General features: G+C 38.6%; 1 protein-coding gene across 4 annotated transcripts in view; it reads left to right on the top strand.

Annotated features, from left to right (window-relative positions):
* Positions 1 to 761: 761 nt before the first annotated feature.
* The window catches only part of LOC126686967 (uncharacterized), a 34,266-nt gene continuing 17,369 nt past the window's right edge, over positions 762 to 17,658 (top strand). For 2 of the 4 annotated variants that reach the window (XR_007644016.2, XM_050381287.2), the window contains exons 1-2: positions 762 to 909; positions 1,000 to 1,077. The gene's annotated coding sequence lies outside the window, so the exon portion shown is untranslated. Of the gene's footprint in view, positions 910 to 999; positions 1,078 to 1,410; positions 1,916 to 17,658 lie in introns of those variants that run through there. The other 2 variants (XR_007644015.1, XM_050381288.2) reach the window with 2 other exon arrangements.

The following is a 17,658-nucleotide window of genomic DNA, read 5'->3' as shown; positions in this document are numbered from 1 at the left end:
AAAGCTCGTTCCTTATCAACTTATACAAATCATAATTGGTGGAATATTCAAACGGTTAAAACATAGTTTTATAAACTATGAAAACACATACATAATATATCAGAGTTTGTGTAATAACCCTAAAAATGATACGTTAATTGGATCGTGTCCTGAGTCCTAAATCATGGAATTTAGGCCAAGTAGGTTTGGAAAGTGAACGCGAGTAGGTCAATATTGGAATTTTAATAAGAAAATGCCAATATTAGAATTCCATAAGGATAATGGAAATAGACTAAAAGGACTTTATGAAAAGAAAAAATATTGGACAAAAGTACATTTAGGTCCCTAAATTGGAAAATAATGATTTAATTTCCGAAAAATATAATTTAAATAAATTATATATGAGAATTAATATTCAAGAAAACGATATCGATTAATTGGTTATTGATAATTATTAAAGCGGAATTTGGACGAAAAAGTGAGAAAAAGTGCAAGTTAGCTCAAAATTGGAATTTGAGCGTTTTTGGCCAAAATTGCCAAAATAAATCATTGGAAAATTAAATTATGAGATATGGGACTAAAATTATTTATTTGAAAATAAATATATACGGAATCAATCGGACCTAAAAGATTTAGCGTTCGACGGACGAAAACAGATAATTTTTAAGTTAGAAATTGATGTGTTTTGAGTCGATTTCTTTATGGACCTAAAAGAACCTTTTTACATGCTATATAATGTTGTAGCATATGACATAGCTGGTCATAAACTCAGATTTTCAGAATCCAAGTCGTTCTTCATCCCCTTCATTCATCAAGTGTGGAAAATTTGTCAAATCACCATTACTTTCTCGTTTTTGATCTGAATTGAGTGATTCTTGCGGCCACGGAACGAGAAAAAGATCATCTAATGGATTGTGGCTTCAATTTGAGGTTAGTTTGAGTAGTTATGGTTAGAATTTCTGCTGTAATAATTAGGTTTTGATGTTTAATTAGGGGTTTTGTTCAATTGATTGTTGTTAGGTGTAATTAGACTTTTAAAGGAAGGTGTTTATGAAGAATTTGGAGATTGTAACCTTCAGCCATGGAGGATCACTTGAGGTAAGGAGTTTGCTGAAATTTCTCGGGTTAAGAATGATGATTTTGATGGTGAATTGGTTTAGGCATTCAGCCATGGCATGATTTGAATAGTGTTTGATTAAGTATAAAATGGTGATGTGAATTGATGAAATTTTAGTATGAAATGATAGTTGTAGGTTCGGCCTTCATGCTAAATTAATTATGTGAGTTTAGTTGATGATCATGAATATTTGTTTGAGTTATAAGAGCTGAACAAAGATTGAATTAGAATGAATTTGGATTGATTGAGATTGAATGAAAGTTTGACATGAAAATGAAGTATAGGCTCGGCTAAATTGTGATATTTGTGCCTAGGTGTTTCAATGGTGTTTGATGATGGAGTGTATACGTTTGTGATGAAGTATAAGGGCTGGAATATTTAAGTTTGACGATGTGAATTTGATAGGTATAGGTCTCGTTGCATAATACGTTATGATTTGAACGTTACGAGACTAGTTTGACGATATTGTCGTAAGTTGTTATTTGGTTTTAAATATGATTAAAACCGAATATAAAAATTCATTTGGAATGTTGTGTTGTTGGATATGATGATGTTAAGTTGACATCTTAAAAGTGAGTTATTTGATACGGAAATCAAATAACATCATAGTTGATTAAAAAGTCGATAGTTTATATAACTAGTAGGGTATCGGGTTTATATGAAATTAAGACGATGGCCGCGCGTTGCGTGGGTGAAAATTGTTTTTTGACTTTTTTTTTAAATTTTTTTTTATAGTTGTTTTGTTCTAGTGTAAATTTTTGTTTAGTAGATAAAGCAGATATGATAATAATAATTTGTGGTCTTTTTTGTTCTGGTTTATTTGATATTTTTTTTAAAAAAAAATTTTGCTGTTTGATATAATCAAATTGTTTCCCTGAGGTTTGAAATGGAAAATGGAAAAATCATACCACTTTCTGTGGATCTTCATCTTTCTCAGTATACCTTTAGTAATTTTAAAGATGAAAATTTTATAATATGGAGTAGAATTTAAAATGTTAAATTAATCATTCGAACAAATAACTGTTATAATGCATGCCTGGAATACTTTATTTTAGCATTTCCATCAAAAAAGGTTATTTTAGCATATGCTGGAACATTATAGCACATTTCAGTCCAAATTTTTTTTTATATAAAGATTGTCAAATCATAAAAAACATATAACGGTTATTAAATTATTGTATTTTTATAAAATAATTACCGAACTATAAAAAATATAAAATACTTGTTGAACTATAGTTTTTAAACAAACAGTTACCAAATCATAGAATTATATTATATAAAAAAATTAACACATTTACAATTTCAATAAGCTCTTATCAGTTTTTGTTAATAAAAAATTGACTTCAATTAAATTTTAGCAAATATCAATAAAAACCATCAGTTTAAAATTCAACACCAAAAATGCTTATGAAATAAACTAAAACGATAAGTGAATACCTATTAAATAGCAATTCCACTAAAAAAATTAACAATATAATCAACTCTTCAAATTACAAAATTTATAAACATTAATAAAAACTGTTCAAATATTTTAATTTTAAAAACACCTATTTAAAAGACAAATTGTAAATAATAACTTTAATGTAGGTAATAACATTCAACAAACCAAAAGGAAAAAAAGAACGCGATGGAAGAACGCTGGAATCCCAGCCCGGCGAACACGAACCTCCATACTCCAACCAACAAACAGTCAGCAGTCCAAGCGCAGATCAACTGCCAACATGTTACAGCAATCATCAGCAACCCATCCATCTCTACTGCTCCCATTCAGGCAATTAGGGAAAACCCTAATCATCATGAAAACCATGCACGTCCACTACCCACAACGGCATATTTTGTTGGCCAAACAGGAACAGGTTTACAATCGTCCTCATCTCAGAAGCTTATCTACTTTGAAAACTTCCCAAAAACTTGGAGGTTTCGCGATCTAGAGAAAGTTTTTGCTAGGTATGGTGTTTTCGGAAGAGTTTCTCTTGCAACGAAACCGTCGAAAGGGAATTGCCGTTTCGGATTTCTTAGGCCAGATACGGATAAGGATTTATCATGGATCCTGAAACAACTCAATATGATTGCTATTGGACGTTTCAATCTGAGGGCGTTTCGATCAAGGTTTCCGGAGAAGAAGTTGAAACCTTTGCCACGGCAGACAGCTCCCAAAACAATGCAATCTACCCGCCCTGTTTGATCCCCAGCCTTCCGTGATAACCGTTCATTCAAGGATGTTTTATCATCCGGGGATATCAATTCCTCATCAGTGGAAGATTCAAAACCAGACCTTAGATTTCAATAACTAAGGAGTCTGTTTTGCTTGAAACACATGAATGGATGTCTCGCTCGGTTGTCGCTAGGGTTAATGATATCCAAAAAATTTTGAAAACCAATATATTTCTTTTCAATCAGAATATAAAGGTTCGAACTTCTTTAATGGGAGGTAATGTCGTCCTGCTGACTTTTGGAGCATTGAGTGAAGTTGAATTCTTCATGAATTCGTTGGGTCCGAACCTTATGGATTTTTTCCAAACGTTTTCATGGGCGAAAGATTTTAAACAATCTATGCAACGATTGATGTGGGTCTCTGTCATAGGCTTACCTCTCAATCTTTGGTATGCAGATACTTTTCAGGAAATTGGTGATTCCATTGGAGAGACTATTTCTTTTGACATTGATGATCATTTGGATTCCGGATTAGTTCTCATCTCAACTACATGTTGCTCGATTAACCACTCTGCTACGATTAATATTGGTGATGTTAATCAAACAATACACTTGGTTGAATCGGGGAATCCAGTTTACTTTGAGGAACCTGATGCTTGGAAAGCTTCAGCTAAGAAGTTGGCCTCGTTTACTTATGTTTCAACTGAGACGAAGTTTCGTAACTCTGTGGAGGATTTTAATCCTCACATCAATATGGATAAGGAAATCAACAATGCTTAAAAGGAAGTTACTAAAGTTGATCCGCCGAATCCTATTGATATTGAGGATGGTAGAAAATCTCCTTTAAAGAGTACTATTGATGAAGGCTGCAATAGGGGGAAAAGTAGATGTGTTATCAAAAATGATCACATGCCAGTTAGTTTGGTCAAGGAGAAGTATGTTGCTAATTCAGTGGGCATTCGTAAGATGGGCGACAACTCTAATGAGCTATTTTCAGCAGGTGATGATGGTGAATTACTGAGCTCTAGCCGGGTTTACTGGAAAGGTAGTGCAGCTTCAGCTTTGAATTCATCCAACAAGGCTAGCACGAAGTCGCAAGAAGGATTACATTGATAGTTGATGATGTTGAAGGGTTACAGTCCACAGAAAATGCAGCAGCTACAATTGTTGATCTTCCAATTCGTAACCTGCTGCCAGAAATGTTAGCCGAAGCAGCAACAGTTAGTGTGATTCAAGAACGGGACCTTTGCCAAAATCTGATTACTTTGACGACAGATAAGGAACCAATTACTTTGATGACAAGACAAGAACTTCACAACGAAATCTTAGACTCAAACATCGTTAACATGAACAGACTGCATGTAAGGGGCGGAAACAACAAATTTATTTCAGAAGATGAGGTAGACAAAACGTGGAAAATAGGCCATGACCTGGGTATTTTTAAAAGAGAGACACGATCAGCCACTCTTGTCAAGTTGAAGAAGAACATAGAAACAAGCAAAAGGAGACGGCTATAATTTTACCTTCAATCTAGGTTTTTTGATTTTTAAATGTCAGTACCTTTCTCTTTTATTTCTTGGAACTGCAGAGGCGGTTTATTGAGTTCGAGGAAACAAAAATTTATTCGAGAATTAGTTTCGGTTCATAAGCTCTCTTTTATTGGTTTTCTTGAATCAAAAAAAGAGGTAGTTGATGATTTTTTAGTTCGGCGACTGTGGCCCAATTTGGATTTTTCGTATGATTGGATCCCGTCTATTGGGGCATCCGGTGGGTTACTCCTAATTTGGAATTTTGCTATTTTAGATAGAGTGGTTATTTCGAAAGGTCAAAGATTGATTGCAATGGATTTCTCTGTGCAAAATATCCATTGCAGACATATTCTTGTTTATGCGCACAACACAGCTCCGGAGAGGCTTGTTCTTTGGCAGGAATTGAGCAATCTTTTAGACTTTACGGGTACTGTTATCATCAGTGGCGACTTTAATGAAACTCTGACTTCGGAGGAGAGACTGAATGGGGTGGGATTTACTCAATCTATGGTTGATTTTCGGGATTTTATCAATGCAAATGAGCTTTTGGATCTTCCACTTCAGGGACGGAATTTTACTTGGCAAAATTTGCATTCCAAATCTCGTACTGATAGATGTCTGATCTCTGCTACAGCGGGAGTTGTTTGTCCATTCATGTCATTATCTACCTTACCGGATAACCTCTCTGATCATACTCCTATCTGTTTTCGCACTTGTAATGGCTTTGTTTGGGGTCCTAAACCTTTTCGTTCGATTGACGCTTGGTGGGATCATGACAATTTCCCTTCTTTTGTGGAGAATACATGGGCTTCGGTCTGCACCTCTTCCCCTAATCTTATCGCTAGACTTAGGAAGTTTCGGCAGCTTCTTAAAGAATGGAATGTGAAAACATTCAGAGAGAAGAATAAAAAGATAAAGGACCTCACGGCGGAAATATTTATTAAGGAGGGTTTGGCTGATTGAGAGCCGATTTCTTTAGAGGAGCGTGTTTCAATCAACACCCTTAAAATTGAATTATGGCATGCAGAGAAACGTGCTGAAGCTATTTGGGCTCAGAAATCTCGGCTGAAATGGACGTTATAAGGAGACAGAAATACAAAATTCTTTCATAGTGTTGCCTCAAAGCACTATAGAAATAATTATATTTCTTCTATTCAAGTGGGGGATGTAGTTTATGCAGAGCCAGAAGACATTAGATCACATGTCAGAGATTTCTTCAAATCTCTTTATGACGTGCAGGACAAGGCGGGTTTTGAGCTGTCCGGATTAAAATTCAGCTGTATCTCCGAGAGAGAAGCCGAACAGTTGCTGCTGCCTTTGCCGAAATGGAGATCTTAGCTGCTCTTCATTCTACCGGTGAGAAGAAGGCACCAAGGCCAGATGGGTTCAATTTCTTTTTCTATAGACGAGCTTGGGGTTTTATGAAACAAGCTTTCCTCAAATTCTTTGAGGATTTCCATAGCAACAATACCTTACCTAAAAGTATTAACGCATCCTTCATGGTTCTTGTTCCTAAAGTGATAGGTTCTCCAAACATCAAAGATTATAGACCAATTAGTTTAGTGAATGGCTTCTTTAAGCTTCTTTCTAAAACTCTATCCTTGAGGTTGGCACCTATTATGTCTAAAGTTATTTCAGACAATCAGCATGCATCCCTGAAGGGTAGAAGTATATTGGATTGTTCTATGATCGCGAATGAGCTCATTCACTTAGCTTTTAGAAGAAAGGAAAAGCTCATTGTCTTGAAGCTTGATTTCCAAAAGGCTTTTGACAGTATTAGCTGGGATTACTTGTTTGATGTGATGCGTTGTATGAATTTCCGAGATAAATGGATAGAGTGGATTTCGGTTTGTTTATCTACTGCAACTACTTCTGTGCTGGTTAATGGTAGCCCTATTGAACCAATTTCTCTTAAAAGAGGAGTTCGTCAGGGTGATCCTATCTCACCTTATCTATTCCTGATTGCACTTGAGGGATTGAAACGCATTCTGGATAAATCAGTTGCTATGGGTTTTACTAGTGGTTACAAATTTGTAGGAAATAATGAACAAGTGTCTTTACTTCAGTTTGCTGATGATACGCTCTTATTTTTGCCTTTTGATATGGATTATGTACAGAACTTAATTCGGATATTGCGTTGCTATGAACTTATCTCAGGGCAGACAATTAACTTCCATAAAAGCTCTTTAATGGGAGTTAATGTTAATGACATCGATTTGTTGCAGGCTGCGGGTTTCTTAGGGTGCAAAGTGGAGTCCCTGCCAATTACTTATCTAGGGTTGCCGCTAGCTAGTAGAAAGATTCCAACTGGGTCATGGGATCATGTTGTAGATCGATTTAAATCACGTTTCGCTCTATGGAAGGGGTCGCTGCTATCTCTGGCGGGCAGATTAATTTTAATTAAGTCTGTTCTGTTTAGCATTCCCGTTTATATCATGTATGTTCATAATATGCCCTCTAGTATTTCTTTAATGCTAGAGATGTATATAAGGCGGTTTCTTTGGAAAGGTGATGTCTCTGCTAGAGTTCTCAGCAAGATCTCTTGGTCAAATATTTGCAAAGATTTTGACAAAGGAGGCTTGGGTATTTACAGTCTTAGAGTTCGTAATCAAAGTCTTTTGTTTAAATGGGTGTGGAGGCTGCGTATCAATCGAGAAAATTCTCTTTGGTATAGGACTGTGTTGCATTGTTCTACGATTGCAGGATGGGAGGAGTTACAAATTGGTGATTCTAGGAAATTCTCCTACATTTGGAAGGGTATTCGAAAAGGTTGCTGCATTGATAAACAGGCCTGGAAAATTTTCATCTCGAACATTAATTTCAATGTGGGAGATGGAAGTTTGATATCGCTCTGGCACGATAATTGGATGGGTAGGGGCTTGGCTTCGGACATTTTTCCTCGTCTTTACAATCTTTCGAATATGAAGCGTGCTAATATTAGAGAGGTTTGGAGTAATGGATGGAGATGGAGGCGTCGTCTTCGTGGTAATGAACTTGATATTTTAGCAGATTTTAATACATTTTTTACACGTATTAACCAAAGGATTGATCAAAAAGATGAAATGAAGTGGAACACATCAAGAGGTATTTTTAAGGCAGTTTCTTTTTGTTCTTTTTATTCTGATTTGGTCACTGTTGAAGGCTTGTCCAATTTAGAAGAAGATAGAGCTGAGAGTGCAGCTACTTCCGTCATGGAATTTTCAACAGGTTTGGGTGGAATAAGAGCAGGTTTGCGTGAAAACGCTGCTGTGCGTGAAAATGATACTTCTGCTGCGCATAATCTTTTTGCTGCTGCCGTAAATTATTCCAGAGCTGTTAATGAGTCTTATGCCGAGGAAATTGTCTCTAATGCGCGGCAGTTTCATCTTGGAGCTGCTCACCAAGTTCGGTCTGCTTTCAATGATACTCCAGGAGATGTTATGCGTGTTGTTAATGTTGTTGTTGCTACTGTTAACAATTCAGCAGATGGTGATAATTGTCACGACCCATTTTCATGAACCGCGACCAGCGCTAGGGTATGGGTAATGTAGTACCAAAATCCGTAGCTAGCCTTTCATTTAACATATAAACACATATACATGCAGAAAAACCAATGCTCGGGGGCAACCGAGACTTCAGCCTAAATCTAACAGTTATAATATTCAACAATTAAAATAACATGCTTTCCAATAATAGTATTAAATCAGCTTAACATAAATAATCCGGAATAATCGTTTAACATGCCAGAGAAATAAATAATCAGTCAGACCAATCTGACAACCACTAGAATAAAATAAAGACGTCTAGTTACTACTGCGGTCTAAGAAAAAAACAGTTTTACAGTTTATCAAAAATAAATGGAACCTCCAAGGAAAAGTAAATGCGGAGATCACCAGAATCTCTCAGATCATAACCCTGGGAAAAATTGGGAAAACAACGGGGTCAGATATACTGAGATGAGTTTATACCACTATCTACATTTACTAAGTGGAAAACCTTTAAAACCGTTAAAACATTTAATAACGATATTACGAATAATAGTTGGAACCCTAATCCACAATTCTAAATAATAGACATAATCCAATAGGCCTGGTCCCGAGAGCTGAGCTACACCGAGTTACCGCTGACCACACTTTACCATATCTAGAGTCCCGAGAGATGTGCTACACCGAGTTACTCTATTTGGTCCCGAGAGCTACGCTCACACCGAGTTACCACATTTCCATAAATACCTTACCCATTACCGGTGCGCACGCAATCCTAATGATGCCCATTAGGTAGCATGTTCCAACTAGAAGCCATAATATAAAAACAGTTCGCAATATACGTACAGTATATAGATTTATTATTAAAATAACAATTTACTTAATAAAGCGGTAAATAGTAAGTACAAACTCACTGCTTGCTAATCCACGTGATAACGAGCAACTAAATCCTGGTTCGCCTCTGAAGCACGAACAGTAGACGGGTCTAGACAAATAAAATAATTATTAAAATCACACTCTAACTCTAGAGAGTACTAGACACCACATAGGACTAGCACAAATAACACGTCGGAATTAAACAATCCAAAACAACACCAAAATTACCCAATAGGTAATAAAGCCCAACTAAAACAAGTCTATTGAGTTCTTATTTAAAATCCAATTTATAAGTATTATTTAATAATCTTTAAATAATAATTATTTTCCAAATAGTGGGTTAGCCGAGTTACCAATAACTACCAAGCTAACTTCACTTGTCTGGTGACCCAAGTCTAACCCGACTTAAAACGTTTATCAAATATAAACCTGAGTTTATATTTATAAAATAATTCGATTAAATAATAATCCATTTTAAAAGCAGAACTCAATAACTTCAATTTCAAGTAACCCAAGTTACAACTCAAAACTTAATTAAATAAGTCTTGTAAAAGTTTAGGGACTAAATTGTACTTTAGCCAATTAAGGACTAAACTGTACTTTTGCCAATTAGGGACTAAATTATACTTAGCCAATTTGATATCCGAAATCAAATTAATTGCTTTTATTTATAATTAAAACCAAATATAAAGTGATTAATCAAAATCCACTTAATTAAGTTATAAAATAAGTTCAGGGGCTAAATTGTAATTTATCCATTTTATGCCAATTTGATATTCTTATTTAAATAAAATTACCCGAGTAATTATATTAGCTAAATTTATAAATAGCTATCGTTTTCGACTTAATAATTATAAATCAAATCTAAATTCAAGTTGTTATCAAACAAAAGTAACTTGAGGGACTTATTAGTTTCAAACAAAAACAAATGGTGATCAAAGTGGTCTTTATACCATCTTCTCCAAAATTAGAACAAAATCATATTACTGCCGCCTATTTCAATTTGAATGAATCAAGACCAAAGCTAAAATCTCATTCAATTCCTTACTATCAAGCTAAACATTAAACACATATCAAGATTTCTATCATACACACATAACCCTCAAACCGTATTAATCCATTTGCTAAAAACAAGAACCAAGAACACATTACGGGAACTACGGTTTATCACGACGGCATCAGAATTTGATTAACCCGTGGTTCAAAATGGTGCCAAGTTAAAGCAAGGATTAACTGTCAATACCTTAAAATCGAAATCTTGTAAAATCAAGAAGAAGAAGTGATCTGCAGTAACAGTTTCATCCCAAAACAAATTACAAAAAGCTTGAAACGGTAAACCGTACGGCGATTGAAACGAGATCGATAGTGTACCGTTTTGCGAAAACGAGATTAGGAATCGTAGAGAATTGAGTCTAGAACATCTGAGATCAAGCGGAATCAACTTCGATCTAGAAACCAGAGAGAACGATTAAGAATACGGAAGTGCCGTCTAAAGCCAAAACTGAAATCAAAGGAATAAGAAAACTTACCGGACAACAGAGTTTGAGGGATGATTACGGCATCAATTCTCAGTGAAAATGGATGTTTAAGATGTCTAGGGTTTGTTTGTAGTGTGGAGAATAGATTAGGTTAAAAAGTTACGTATTTAAGGGATCAGAACATAGAGAGAATAAAGTCCAAACTGCCCTCCTCGCAAGGGTTATGCTGGTCTCGAACGAGACCAGCAGAACAGGCTGCATTCTCGTTCGAGAATGGTAATTCTCGAACGAGACTCAGCTTAAAATGATGAGGTCTCGTTCGAGAATCACAATTTCGAATGAGACCTTCACCTTTGAGTCAGGTCTCTTTCGAGACCTGATTCAAAGGTGGTGGTTCAACCATTTTGGTTGAACCACCAAAATAAACGACCATTCAAAAATTCAAAAAATTGAACCGAACCAAAAATTAAACTACGAATCGAACCGCCTCCCGAAAAACTCAATTTATTTCCGAAAACACATTTAGAAAAACTTAAAAAAATTCCGGGATATTACATTCTACCCAACTAATTATAAATTCGTCCTCGAATTTAACACGATAAACAATTAATACCAGAATAGCACGTAACACAAATAAAAATCATAAAAATCACAGAAAATCAAGGTATCGTACATCACGGAAAAAGAAAAGGATAGCGATTCCGCATATACGACTCGTTCTCCCAAGTGGACACCTCTACAGAATGATTGTGCCAGAGAACTTTGACCATCAGAATCTCCTTGTTCCGCAATTTACGCACTTGCGTAACAACAATCTCAACTGGATGTTCCTCATAGGACAACTCTTGGTCAATCTCAACACTCTGAGGCACAATCACGTGCGAAGGATCAAAAATACACTTTCTCAACATGGACACATGAAATACAGGATGTACTAACGACATGTCTGGCGGCAGTACCAGACGATAAGCTACAACTCCAATCCTCTCTGAAATCTCATAAGGACCAATATACCTCGGTGCCAATTTTCCTTTGACACCAAAACGAACCACGCCTTTCATAGACGAAAGCCGAAGAAACACGAAATCACCAACATGAAACTCAATGTCTTTCCTCTTCGGATCAGCATAACTCTTATGCCGACTAAAAGCAGTCTCTAATCTCCGTTTAATCAACGGTACCTTCTCTGAGGTAATCTGAATAATCTCTGCTCCCGAGAGTTTACGCTCTCCAACCTCCTCCCAACAGATAGGAGATCTACACTTGCGCCCCTACAAAGCCTCATACGGCGCCATCTCGATACTCACGTGGTGACTGTTGTTGTAAGAAAACTCAATCAACGGCAGATGAGTATCCCAGCTACCCTGAAAATTGAGAACACACATCATGACCATATCCTCCAACGTCTGAATAGTCCTCTCAGACTGACCGTCAGTCTGAGGATGAAAAGTTGTACTGAAATCCAACCGAGAACCCAAAGATTCCTGTAACCCTTTCCAGAACCTCGAAGTAAACACAGAACCTCTGTCTGACACAATAGAAACCGGTACACCATGCAAACTGACAATAATGTCGATGTACAACTGAGCCAACCTCAAAGCAGTATACGAAACCTTAATCGGAAGGAAATGAGCTGACGTGGTCATACGGTCAACTATCACCCAGATGGAATCGTACCCCTGTCGAGTACGTGGTAAACCAACCACAAAATCCATAGCAATCTGCTCCCACTTCCACTCTAGAATAGGTAGTGGCTGCAGATAGCCAAAAGGTCTCTGATGTTCCAGTTTCACCTGCTGGCGAGTTAGACACTTAGAAACATACTCAGCGACATCCTTCTTCATCCCGCTCCACCAGTAGGTACCCTTAAGATCATGGTACATCTTAGTAGAACCCGGATGAACACTATAAGCAAATTTGTGCGCTTCTTCCAGAATCTAGTCCCTCAAACCATCTGAATCCGGAACACACAATCTCGAACCATGTCTCAGAACACCATCCACAAAAGTAAACTCAGAATTTCCATCCTGCTGAACCTCCTCTATAATTTGTTTCAATTGTGGATCCTCAGCTTGTAAAGCTTTGATTTGATCAATCAAAACAGGTTGCACTTATAACTGTGCCAACAAACAACCAGCCTGAGACAACTGAAAACCATAACCTGAAGCTATCAAACTGTGCCACTCTCTAACCATGGGTCTACGCCCAATCTCAGAAATATGAGCCAAGCTGCCCGAAGACTTGCGACTCAACGCATCGGCTACCACATTAGCCTTACCAGGATGGTACTGAATAGTAAAGTCGTAGTCTTTCAGCAATTCTACCACCTCCTCTGTCTCAAGTTCAATTCTCTCTGATCAAAGATATACTTCAGACTCTTATGATCAGTGAAAATCTCACAAGTAGCACCATACAAGTAATGCCTCCAAATTTTCAGCGCAAAAACCACAGCTGCCAACTCTAAATCATGAGTAGGATAATTCACCTCATGCTTCTTCAACTGACGAGAAGCATAGGCAATCACATGTCCATGTTGCATCAGAACGCAACCCAAACCAATCCGAGACGCATCACAGTACACTGTGAAACCGTCAACGCCAGAAGGCAATGCCAAAACCGGAGTTGTTGTCAAAATCTCCTTGAGCTTCTCAAAGCTCGCCTCGCACTTGTCAGTCCATTCAAACTTAACACCCTTCTGTGTCAGTTTAGTCAACGGTGCAGATATTCTGGAGAAATCTTGCACGAACCGACGATAGTAGCCAGCTAAACCCATAAAACTCCTGATCTCGGTAACTGACCTCGGCCTCTGCCAATTCATAACCGCTTCAATCTTCTTCGGATCAACCTTGATCCCATCTTTCGACACCACGTGTCCTAGAAAGGTAACCTGACCCAACCAGAACTCACATTTTGAGAACTTAGCATACAACTGATGCTCACGCAACGTCTGTAGTATAGTTCTCAAATGGTAAGCATGCTCCTCCTCACTCCGAGAATAGATCAAAATGTCATCAATGAAAATGATAACAAATTGATCTAAAAACGGCTTGAACACTCTGTTCATCATATCCATAAACGCTGCTGGTGCGTTCGTCAGACCAAAGGACATAACCAGAAACTCAAAATGTCCATAACAAGTCCGAAAAGCAGTCTTTGGCACATCTGCATCACGGATCCGAAGTTGTTGATACCCAGACCTCAAATCAATCTTGGAAAAACACTTTGCACCCTGCAACTGGTCAAACAAATCATCGATGCGAGGAAGAGGATATTTGTTCTTGACAGTAGCCTTATTCAACTGTTTGTAGTCGATACACAGTCGAAAGGAACCGTCTTTCTTCTTCACAAACAGAACTGGAGCACCCCACGGAGAAGTACTCGGTCTGATGAACCCGCTATCCAACAAATCTTGTAACTGGTCCTTCAACTCCTTCAGCTCTGCAGGAGCCATCCGATACGGCGGTATCGAAATCGGAGCTGTACCAGAAACCACATCAATGGAAAACTCAATCTCACGGTCAGGTGGTAATCCTGGAAATTCCTCTGGAAACACATCAGTGAACTCATTCCCTATCGGAACACTATGCATATCACCACTATCAACCTCCAAATCACGAACCACAACAAGGAAACCCTGGCAACCCTTGCCTAACATCCGCTTCGCCTTGATGGCGAAAATCAGATTCTTAGGTGTCTCCGCCTTTTCTCCCTGAAAGAAAAAAGGTAGATCACCTGGAATCTGAAACTCGACTGACTTCCCTCGACAGTCAATAGAAGCAAAGTGGCGTGACAGCCAATCCATTCCCAAGATAACATCAAAAGAAAGAACGTCAAGCACAATCAAATCAGAACATAATTCTCTACCCTGAATAACCACTGGACAAGAAGGATAAACGACGTCCACTACTACACCTTCAGACATAGGTGCAGACACAGCTAGAGGTTCACTCAAAACAGATGGTGCAATACCTAATTTTTCCGCAAAATAAGTAGAAACAAATGAATGGGTTGCACCCGCATCAAATAACACCAAAACACCAGTAAAAGAAATCGGAATGGTACCTTGCACCACAGCATTTGATGCACGCGCATCCTGAGGAGTAAGAGCAAATACTCTGGCTTGACCCTGCGGCTGCTGCTGCGAACTATGCCCAGTACCATAACTGTTGGAACCTCTACCACCGATACCACGGCCACCAAAACCACTACCACCAGAACCACGGCCCCGATGGCCACCAAAAGATGCTGCAGGTTGAGAGCACCCTACTGACTGTGTAAATGCAGGTCTCTGCTGCTGGTAAGACGATCGCGCCACACTGGAATTAGACATCTGCAGCCCAGATCTCGGACACTCCCTGGAGAAATGACCCGGCTGGCCACAAGAGAAACAACCTCCATGAGCTAACTAGCACTGACTATAGTGCCTGCGTCTGCAATTTTGGAAGAACGGAATGTTCGATCCACCACTGTACCCGCGTCCTGAACCACGGTTACTCCCACTGCCACTAGAACTGTACGGAGCACTCCTAGTACTATGCCTCCCCTTGTTGTGCGTACGGCGACTCCCCCTGTTGGCCTGAGAAGAGCCACTGTAGTAGTTTCCACTACCATGTTGCGCTGGGGCCTGTTGCCCCCCACTAGGAAGATCACTCTTTCCCTTCTGATTCTGGAAAGGGTCAGAGATCGTCCCAAACTGAACCAACGAATTGTCCATCCGACGAGCACTATCCACAACTCGAGCGAACTCCATGCCTGCCCCTATCAGCAAAGGGAGAAATTCCGAGCCTAAACCCCTAATTTAGCGGTCGTTCACTCGCCCTCGATCACCCTGTAAATCTGTAGCAAACCGCCCCAAGCGGACAAACTTTGTAGTGTAGTCTGTCACTGATCTATCCCCTTTCTTCAAATTTAGCAGCTTTTCTCTGAAATTCTCAGTAACAGAGAAGGGTAGATAGTAACCACTGAATCTGTTCACAAACTCAGCCCAAGTCAATGTAGCCATCTCTGGCCTGATGTTATCGTGAAACCAGTCCTTAGCTGGACCCTTCAGCGACATCTCTGCAAGCATCACTGATTGACGATCAGTAGCTTGAATCCTCTGACTGTTGTACTCAAACTCCTCCAAAAAGTCAAGAGCATCCCCAGTACCATCAAAAGAATTCGGATTCAACTTCGTGTAGGTCATCACCATCTCTCTGTCTGTCGGAATATGACCGACACCAGCAAGTCCACCCATACCAGCTACAACACCAGCCTGAGGTTTCTGTTGCTGTGCTAACTGACCCAGTACAGTACACTGATTCTGCAGAAGTGCCTGGTTGTTCTGCATCTCGACAATCCCAGCCAAGAAAGTAGTGAAGTCGAACGCCTGCATATTCGGTGCCTGTTGCACCTCCGGTGCCTGCTGCACATTCGGTGCCTGAACCCTTGCTGCACCACGTCGTCTAGCTCCACCTCTACCAGCACCAGCTCCTCTGCCTCTACCTCTGCCAGCACATCTACCTCTACCACGTCCAGCATTTGCTTGAACTGGTGGTACGTTCTGATCGACTTCCATGGAAATCGCATCATCAGCCTCAGCTTCTTGCTCTGCCGTAGCACGAGCACGAGTACGAACAACATTGTCCATATCCTAAGGATTGAATAAAAACAATTTAAATAACACATAATTCATACCCAAGTATGAACACAAACAAGTAACGATTAGGATTTCCCGAGAAATCAACAGCAATAAAGTATTCACCCAAGTGAAATAAAATTAACATTTAACAGCATCAAATCAACATATAATGACTGACTCGATGCAATCCTATTGGTGTAGGCATAATATTTTTAAAAATCAAAAGATGATATTTTTAAAGACATGACAGAAACCTATATCCGCAGTAGTTTCTAAGACACAACCATACTTAACAGAGTAAACACATAGCAAGCAAATGGCCTTGGTTTGAAACCAAAGCTCTGATACCAAGTTTGTCACGACCCATTTTCATGAATCGCGACCGGCGCTAGGGTATGGGTAATGTAGTACCAAAACCCGTAGCTAGCCTGTAGTACCAAAACCCGTAGCTAGCCTTTCATTTAACATATAAACACATAAACCTGCAGAAAAAACAATGCTCGGGGACAACCGAGACTTCAGCCTAAATCTAGCAGTTATAATATTCAACAATTAAAATAACATGCTTTCCAATAATAGTATTAAATCAGCTTAACATAAATAATCCGGAATAATCGTTTAACATGCCAGAGCAATAAATAATCAGTCAGACCAATCTGGCAACCACTAGAATAAAATAAAGACGTCTAGTTACTACTGCGGTCTAAGAATAAAACAGTTTTACAGTTTATAAAAAATAAATGGAACCTCCGAGGAAAAGTAAATGCGGAGATCACCAGACTATCTCAGATCATAACCCTGGAAAAAATTGGGAAAACAACGGGGTCAGATATACTGAGATGAGTTTATACCACTATCTACATTTACTAAGTGGAAAACCTTTAAAATCGTTAAAACATTTAATAACGATATTACGAATAATAGTTAGAACCCTAATCCACAATTCTAAATAATAGACATAATCCAATAGGCCTGGTCCCGAGAGCTGAGCTACACCGAGTTACCACTGACCACACTTTACCATATCCAGAGTCCCGAGAGCTTTGCTACACCGAGTTACTCTATTTGGTCCCGAGAGTTACGCTCACACCGAGTTACCACATTTCCATAAATACCTTACTCAGATCATTACCGGTGCGCACGCAGTCCTAATGATGCCCATTAGGTAGCATGTTCCAACTAGAAGCCATAATATAAAACAGTTCGAAATATACGTACAATATATATATATTTATTATTAAAATAACAATTTACTTAATAAAGCGGTAAATAGTAAGTACAAACTCACTGCTTGCTAATCCACGTGATAACCGGCAAGCAACTAATCCTGGTTCGCCTCTGAAGCACAAACAGTAGACGGGTCTAGACAAATAAAATAATTATTAAGAACAGACCCTAACTATAGAGAATACTAGACACCACAAAGGACTAGCACAAATAA

Source organism: Mercurialis annua, linkage group LG6, assembly GCF_937616625.2.
Source record: "Mercurialis annua linkage group LG6, ddMerAnnu1.2, whole genome shotgun sequence".
Taxonomy (NCBI): Eukaryota; Viridiplantae; Streptophyta; class Magnoliopsida; order Malpighiales; family Euphorbiaceae; genus Mercurialis; species Mercurialis annua.
Note: the sequence above shows the minus strand (reverse complement) of the source record. Positions and strands in the feature narration are given on the sequence as shown.